The following is a 9,083-nucleotide window of genomic DNA, read 5'->3' on the forward strand; positions in this document are numbered from 1 at the left end:
AACTTGCTCCAACCAAGGGAAGTGGTGCAAGGTTGCCTCTGGGTGCTGAGAAGGACCCTGAGCACAGGGTGCATCAGAATTGCATTGGAGGGGAATCAGTGAATGGGGAGATGTCACACGCAGTATGTGAAACCATTTCAGGAGGTAACTATGAGGAGGTTTTGTACTCTCATTGCAATTCATCCACTTGTAGGGAGCGCACAGGAGACAGCACAGGGATGCTGTGGCCAATGCTGATGTCTTGTAAGACTTGATGCACCCACAAGCAGAGATAAGGCCAGGCAGAGCTCTGCTCTATCATGGCCCTGATAGAGATTTGTTGTAACAAGGTGCATGTTGTGCTTGTCATCCACAAAACGCAGACAGTGATAATCTTACCTTACTGTGGTGATGCTGCAGGGATGTCTCAGCAGTGCTGTCAGTGTGGCTCGTCAGGTGTTTCTCAGAAAAAGCTGCTGTTACCTGAGAGTTGGTTTGTGGAAATGTTTTTGTAGAAGTTTGCCATCAGCATGATGTTTTCATCAGGAAGGGGTTTTTTTGGGGGTGCACGATCAAATTTCCAACCACTTTCCATCCCCAGTGCAGCCCTGGCCTGGGCTTAGGGCATTCCTGGGCCCCATGATGCTTAATTTAGGCTGATGAACTACATTGAGGAACTTGTCTTTTTTACTTTTGTTGTGTCTCTGACTATATATCTTCTCTGAATGCCTGACAAGTTTTGTGTGGCATCTTTGAAGCTTCCTAGGTTTACACAGGCTTCAGAAAGCCTCCTGTGGGATGGAAAGGACCAGCCAGCCCACCTGTACACTCATCCCACAGGCAGAGTGGGCTGCTCAGACCCTGGGACAGGTGTGCAGCAGGGATGGGGCTGACACTCCCCCAAATGCAAACAGCCCAGTGTGACATAAATGTGTCCAAGCTGTGCCTGCCTAAGCCAGATGAGTTATTTTTCCTGGAAAGGACATTTTAAGTGGGACACTCAGGTATCTCCCTGACCATTGCTTTAGAAACTTGTTCTGTTCTCTTGCTTGTGTAGCTGTTGCAAAATCCACTCGTGGTGAGTACAGGGAGGAGACACGGCCAGGGATAGGTGCTGGTGGCCCCCCCACAGCTGTGCTTGCCTGGCTGCAGATACACAGGATTAAATGCAGACAAAAATACATTAGGACTTACTCAATGAGAAATGCAGCATTAAGAAGCCACGTGCCAAGACAGTCTGCTCCCTGCAGCTCTCTTCTGGGGAGCTGAGCCATAACCTGGCTGTTTTGGTATAATCACAGGCTCATCCCTGGGAGTGATCCTGCTCTGGGGCTGGGCAGCAGCTGTGTGTGCCTCTTGTATTTTACAGACCACTGAATATTTATAGAACTCCTCTAATTATTGTCTAATGCACTTTGATTTCATCAAAGGCATGACCTGACAACCTTCTGCTCTTCTCTCACCTCCATTAACTCCTCTGACCTACAAAATGTCAAACATGGCTTATTTGCCAAAGTGTGCAAGCTGACAGTGAGGTCCAAAATATCAGGGTACACCTTTCCTCAGCTGTGAAGTATGCTGAGGGCAGGATGATCTGTGCGATCCCATCCCACTCTTGGTCCTTCCACACCTCTTATACTCTCTCTGCAGTGCCCTGGTAGCTGCTAAAATCTGCCAAAGTCAGACAACATAGACTTATCTCCAAGGTAAAGGTGAGAGGGTACCTGCTGCCCTGGGAGCTGAGCCAGAGGGGCTGAGCACAGGTTATGGAGCAGATGAAATGAAGGGGAGGTGCATCCCACAGCCCAGCCCGTGTGGTTTCCTAGTGATGTTGTGATTCCTGGGACATCCACAGGGGCTTCTCAGGTGGGCTCAGTCACCTGGTGCTTCAGCTCCTTGCTGCATGGGTGTGGCAAAGGCCTCCAAGCCTCTGTGGTGGGAAACTGTGGTGATGGCAGCTCTCTGCTGGCACAGATCCTGCCCCTTAAACACCTACAGTCCCTCGCTCCCCCTCCTTCTCCTGCTGTACTCAGGGAAAGTGTTTCACATTTATTGTCTGTGCCCTACAGAGCTAAATAGATCAAAACTAATGATCAAAGGGACTGCAGGGGACAATGCTCCTCGACCTGTGGGGTCAGTGTCTCATTTTGCAGTGCTCTGTAACTGCCTTTGTGTGTTTCTTTTTAATTTTTTTTTTCCCCAGTGTGTCCATAACTCCCCTAATGAGTGGGGTGGGGTTGCTGTGGCAATGGTACCAGAGCTGAGCAGGAGAATGTGAAACCAGACACTGTGCTGGGGGACTCTGTGCCATTTGTGGTGAGGTCCAGACCACGGTCCTGGGTCAGTGTGCTGACTGGATGCAGCCTTCCCCTACATGCCTGCCCCCTACCTCCTCTCCCAGCAGAAAAACCTGCTGCATAACAGGTTAAATACCTTCTCCAGGTAATGGCTGTCAGAGCCCACATGCTGTGACCCTCTCCAACCCTAATGAGAAACGCAGCAGTGGCTTTTCCAGCCTCTGAAAGACAGAGAAACCAAATGATGCACTATTTTCTAATGCCCCAGAAGTTTAAACAGGTTGTAAATGGGTGTGTTAGAGGGACAGATGAAATATACCCAGGTCTTGTATGGGGTTGGTACTCAGTGAAGTGGGATTTGAATTGATAACCCTGCAGCTGAGGGGGAGAGGCAGATTTCCCAGCAGCAGCCCCTCTGTGCACTCTGGACCCCTGATATTCACCTGGAAGGTTAATTGTCCTTTAAATGAGAAATGTGTTTGGCCCCAGCAGTCAGAGCAAGGCTGAGAAGTTGGACAGAGGGATTGCACAGGCCCAAATCCTGACTGTCACTGCAGGAGGGCATCCAGGGCCAGACTGGGCAGAAGGGGCTGCTGGTCCTCAGGCACTGAATCTTTGTTAAACACATTGCTGTGTAGTAATTTATTAATTTTCAGAGTTCTTGGTCTTCAGAAACTCAAGAAAGTTGAAGCAGCTTAAATGAAAAAACAGAGGGGATATTCACTAGAAAAGAAAAGAAAAAAAAAAGCTGTTAAAAGTTTCATTCAAAACATACTGGAAGTCTGAAATTTTGTTGGCAGAAAACACTTGCTCCTGTCTGATCTTATCTGCAAGGTCTTTCTCTCTCTGGTGGCCAGTGCTGGCAGCTGCCTCAGCCCTGATCTAGGAGGAGGAGGTGCTTCTGCAGCTGCTTCAAGATCACGGGATGTATGACTGCAGTGAGTTCCCTGAGTCCCTCCACATGTGTGACTCCTGACAACCTGCTGCTGTGGCCAAAGCCAGAAAGTAATGAGTCACTTTGCTGCTTTGCTCTCTTTTCCCTGAAGAAAAATTATTTTATTTTTTGATATTTGGAAAAATTCAAGGAACATAAAGAAAATGGAGGATTTATTTTCCTTCATTGTGCAAACTTTGTTTGTTTGTTTGTTTGTTTGTGGGGTTTTTGTGTATAATATTTGAAAACAGGGAATTTCCTTCCCTGGGAGCAAGGCTTGTCCATGGGTTTTCAAAAGGTGGTGTCTGTGCAAACTTAAAAGGATTTTGAGGATGCTGGCTGAGCACTCGGATTGGGTTTGGTTGGAGGGGCTGCAGCACATGTTGGGAGCTGGAGACTCCCTGTAGGTGGCTGACTTACACAGAGACATTCCCTCTCCCTTTAGGCAGAGTGGAAGGGAGTCCCAGGATTGTCTCTCTTTGCTTTTAAGCCCTGATTCACATCAAGTACTATGTGGTTTGGGTTTTTTCCCTTTGCTCAGCACAGGGATTACTTCAGTTTTGTTTCGAGCGTGTTTAAGCGGCAGAGAAGAAAAGAGGGGAACTGGGAATTCCCAGAGACAGTCCAGAGGCAGGACAAATGTCCAGACATAGGGAGGAAGGCAATAATGGTACAGGGGCTCCTCTCAGTGACTGGGATGGTAGGTCAATAAAGGCACTTTTCCAATACCTGATAAACAATCAATACCTGCTGAGGAAGCAGAAGGCAGGGGCTGCACTGCTGGGAGACTCCTTGCTTCAAACCACAAGCCTTGAGCTACTGGACAGCCCTGTGGTACCACTAGCCCAGCCTGGTGACTTCCATCACCTTCCACCCCTCACCCAGCACTTTGGCAGCAGGATCAAGAGCCACCTCCTTGGGGCTTTTCTGCTGCAGTGAAGTTATAACTTGAAGTGTCGGTATTTCAGCAAGGAAATGGTGCTCAAATTCACACAGGGTATAAAAAAGGAGCAGGAGAATGTAAAATAAGAGACATCTACAAAGATATATTTTTAGTTTCTGTTTGTTTGTTTGGGCTTTTTGTTTGTTTGTTTGTTTTTTAATGTAGAAATAATGTGGTAATTAAAATCTGGTGTGGCTTTTGAGTAAGTCAGGCAATAGGGGAGTGATCACTTAGGGCACAAAGGTGCCTGAGCTCTCTGTACGGGAGTGGGGATGTATCCTTGCAGTGTGGGGCCCTTAGCCCCAGGGTTTAAGGCCTATGTGCCCCAGATGGAGTTTCAGATAAGCAACTCCACAGTAAAAGGATGAAGACAATCAGGAGAAAAGGAGAGGAGGGACTGGCTGTTGTTTTCCTTAGTGGTTACAGTAAATAGAAATTTAAATTGGATTGCTCTCCAAGATTACTAATCAATAATTGGTTAAGAAGCCACATAACTTACAGAAATCTAATTTTTATGCTTTATGCCTATAAAATGCCTCTGGATGCATCTTCTCTCTACTCCTATCTTGCAGGAGCATGGACTATTTTATCTGTTAAGTCTGATGTTGGATACAAACGCTACAGATGCTTGGACCACTGGTCTGTGTGGTTTTTTGTGCAGCACTATTTTGGGGCAGACCACAAAGCCTTCAGGGTATGATGTGCTGCTGCAGCAGCAAAACTTGCTCATCCCTTCCTTGGCTCACCTGAGTGGAGAGTACAATGTTCTCTTAAAACAATCCTGTAGACAGCTGGGTGTAATTCAGCCCGCAGCCTCTGCTGCTGTAATTCACGGAGATCAATTTACAGAGCAAAGCCTCCAGCAAGCCGCTGTCAGGTGGTGGCTCCGGCTTCCTGAGGGGGTGGGTGACAAACACGAGTGGCCTGAAACAAATCAAAGGATAATACTGTGCCACAGAACTGTGCCAGATGCCTTCTGTCTGCAGGTACCTAATAGAGCTAATAAGCAGCTAACACTGCCGCCTGATTTGGCAGGAATTATTACCTGCTGAATGGCTTAATAGATTTCTGGTCCCCGGGTGTATAATTTTCACTAGTCCCCCAAAGGAAAGCCATGTATTGTTTGTCATAGTTGTTTGTGGAACTGGGATGCACTGCAGGTGTACTTTGAACTTCGTAATTGCACTGGATTACATCCCATCACGCCTCTTGTGGGGCTGTAATTACTGGGAGCTCTTCTGGGGCAGTGGCTGCTACTTGGGATGTGATTTTCCAAAGCAGGACCTTTACCAGGCTTGGCCTCCCTTTGTCGCTGCAGTGTTCACGTGGATTAGCTGTAAATAAGCCCAAATAACATTAGTAAATCAGCCCAAATAACTCTTGAGCATCTTAGAAATATGTTTAGTGGTCTCATTCAGAGCTTTTCTTATGAGGGCTGTGCTTTTAAATAAAGCAACACCTTGAAAAATGGTCTTGAAGAGATGTGGACCTTTTTGCCTAGCTTTTAAAACTAGTATATTTAAATTAGTAATATGGTCATAGGTTTAATTATTCAGGTAGCCTACCTTACAGAAAAATAATTTGCTATTTCAGACTCTAGTTCAAGAGGAAGAAATACATTCTAGTAATAATTAGAAATAATAAATTAGATTCTGACAAGATGCCCTGTCCCTATAATAGAGGGGGAATTGTGTATTGCAGGTGTGAAATGAAGGACCCAGGCATTGAACACAGAGGGGTCCTACTCACATTCATTAATCAGGATGATTGCAGCAGCCAAATACTTGATTAAAAGAATGCATAAAAATAGCCACTGCGTAAAAATAAGCCTGCATGAGACTTTGGCTGCTGTGTCTGAGAATGCCACAACCCTGGAATTGCAGTGTGGGAAGCCAGTGAAGACTTTCTGAAGTGCCCACCTGCAGCAACAGAAACGCTCTGTAAAGGTCAGCCAGGACTGTACTTGGAGCCTGGCAGCTGAAAGCAGTAGTTTTTAGCACAGGGCTGCCTGGTGCAATTGTTTTTCAGCAAGGGGTTTTTAATTACAGTTATGCTTTTCACATCTGATAGTGCTTTCTGAGGAGCTGGAGGAGGCTGCCTGCAAAATGTCTCCTTAAAAATATACTGGCAGTAAATTATCACTTGAAAAATACTGCCTTGAAAAAACAAGGAAACAAAAACTTTGATGTTTTAAGGGCAGAAGTTAGGAAAATTGAAGAGCTGTCAAGGGTCTTTTAGAGCTCTGCTTTCATTACTACTGCCAGTATAATTGTCAGAGCTATGCTTAAAAAAAAAATGTCCATGTCTGAGGATTTTTGCAAGTAGAAAATGTAATGAAAATCCAAACTGAAACTTAATGATAAGAAAAGGCACTATTTCATGTGAAAAAAAAGCATTTTTTCTTGCTATTGACAAAAAAACTACAAATGCCTAAAAAGATGTAAGTTTTCTAAGGGTTTTTCATGCTGAAGCTTCACCCAAAACAGCAGAAAAGGGAAAGAAGGAATGTTTGAGATAGGTGGGAAACAGCAGTGTTGCCTCAAGGAGGGTGTGAGGTTATCCCTGAGCAGTCTGGAGGAGGTGGCTGGGCCTGGGTACCAGTGTCTGTGTGGAGATGTGTCCTGCTGGTCCAAAATGTGTGAAGGCTTCCTGCCTCTTGGAAGCTGTGTGACTCCATAGACAATTTGATCTGGCTGTCAGGAGGTATTGCTGCTCTCTCAGCCAGCTGTTTTACATTCCCTCCACACACAGCTCTACTGAAACCTGCTTGCATTCCTTTGGATGTTCCTATTTTGCAAAATTCTCAAGTGTGCCGCTGTTGTGTCTCCTTCTTGCTCCTCAACTGTCATTGCCATCCTCCTGGCCAATCCTGCCAGTGTACCCATCCAATGTTAGCTCTGTCTGCCTTTATTCCTTGTGGGACAGCAGAGCCTGCAGCTATTCCAAGGAACAGCCCTGAATCACAGTCACATTTTGGTGACATCTACCATTTTCTGCTTATATTTATTTATTATCTGTTCTTGGACTACTACTGTTTTGCTGCTTTCCAAGTTTAATTTTCTTTTTAAACAAAAAAATTCCACATTTGAGATTGTATTCCCTATATTTACACGGTGGCCTTTTCCTTCTCTCATTTAGCAGCTAATACTTGTCTAACTTCCTCATCCTCTCTGGATTCTCAGCCTCTGAATTATTCTCTTCTACAAATGTCAGGGATCGGCCACTCTCTCCCCATGACACTTGGTGAGGGAATTTATTAAAAAATACTTATCCTAAGTTGTCCCTTTGGTGACCCATAACCCTTTAACCGTGAAGCTGGTGTGATGCCTTTCAGCTCTGGTCCCTGGGTGATGCTCCTGCTGAGCACTGCTGCTTGAAGGTGATGCCAGGTTTTATTTGCATCTTGTTGTGGTTTAACCCCAGATGACAACTCAGCCTCAATCAGCTGCTTGCTCGCTCCTGCACTCTGGGATGAGAGAGAGAATCAGAAGAGTGGAAGTGAGAAAACTGGTGGGTTGAGATAAAGACAGTTCAATAGGTAAAGCAAAAGCTGTGTACTCAAGAAAATCAAACCAGGGAATTCATTCACCACTTCCCAAGGGCAGGCAGCTGTTCAGCCACCTCCAAGAAAGCTGGGCTCCATCACACATAAAGGTGACTTGAGAAGACAAATGTCATTACCCTAAATGTCCTCCCCTTCTGCCTTCATCCCCAGCTCTGTGAGCTGAGCATGATGCCACATGGTCTGGGATATCCCTTGAGTCAGCTGGGGTCAGCTGTCCTGGCTGTGTCACCTCCTAATTCCTCATGCACCCCTAGCCTTCTTGCTGGTTGGGCAGGAGGAGAAGCAGAAAAGGCCTTGGCACTGTTGGTGCACTGCTCAGTGATAAGGAAATCTTTGAAAGCATCCCTGAGTTACCAATACTGATTCCATAAAAATTCCAAAACACAGCTCATATTAGCTACTGTGAAGAAAGCTGACTCTATCCCAACCAGCACTGGGACACATCTTTAACCTGTAGGTTGTTGTTCCTTACCTTTATCTGACTCTTTCTAAAGATGTTTTCTTTCTATCCCAGGCAAAACCAATGGGAGATCCTGAAGCCTCATTAATTTCCTTGGAGGAAAATGCCAAATCTGTCCTGCCTGAGAGAAAGGATGTGAAGGGGAGATGATAGTGTTAGGATGAGTGTGAGAGATGAGATATCTGAGACTCATGGGGGCGTGACTGCTCTTCTCCTTAAGTATTAATTTGGCTGCATTTCACATGCAGTTGAGCTAGAGGAGAAGCATTGAGTCTAAAGAGTAATAATAAAAAATAATACTTCAGCAAAGAATAAAAATCATGGGAATGTGAATAAAATGTAAAGCCTTTTTGTTGTGTCCTGGAGAATTTCATAAATCTAACGAAGCTTTCATACCTCTGGGGACAGGGCCTAAGCTGCTGGGCTTCCTATCCATCCTGGGATCAATAGTGCACTTAAGTAAAAATCACCTGCAAATAAAGAACACAGAGATGGGAGTGCAGCTCATCTCTCACAGAGGAAACAGAATAATAATCAAAAAGCCCAAGACAGCGAATTTCAAACTCAGAGCTTCATCTGTGACGGTGCTTTTTCTGAGATGACCAACAGTAAATCAGGAAAACCATCCCACATGTTATGGGACCCTCTACTGACACGTGATAAAAATGAGTTTGAAGACATGTCTGAGACACAACTCCCCCCTTTTCTCCCTACCCTCACCTACCACTTGCTGCAGTCCTCTGTGCAACTGCTCCTTGGAAACTGGCTTCTGGCACTGTTTAAATGAAGAACAATCCTTGCTTTCTCATTTTGGGGAAATGGTGATTAAGATTTTTCTGCCCTTGTGACCTTCCTTGCTTACCTGATGACTAGATGTTCTGCAAAGCCCAGGACTTAGCTTAGGT

The sequence above is a fragment of the Empidonax traillii genome, unplaced genomic scaffold (assembly GCF_003031625.1).
Source record: "Empidonax traillii isolate 1590-97213 ecotype Southwest subspecies unplaced genomic scaffold, ASM303162v1 scaffold815:size503231, whole genome shotgun sequence".
NCBI lineage: Eukaryota > Metazoa > Chordata > Aves > Passeriformes > Tyrannidae > Empidonax > Empidonax traillii.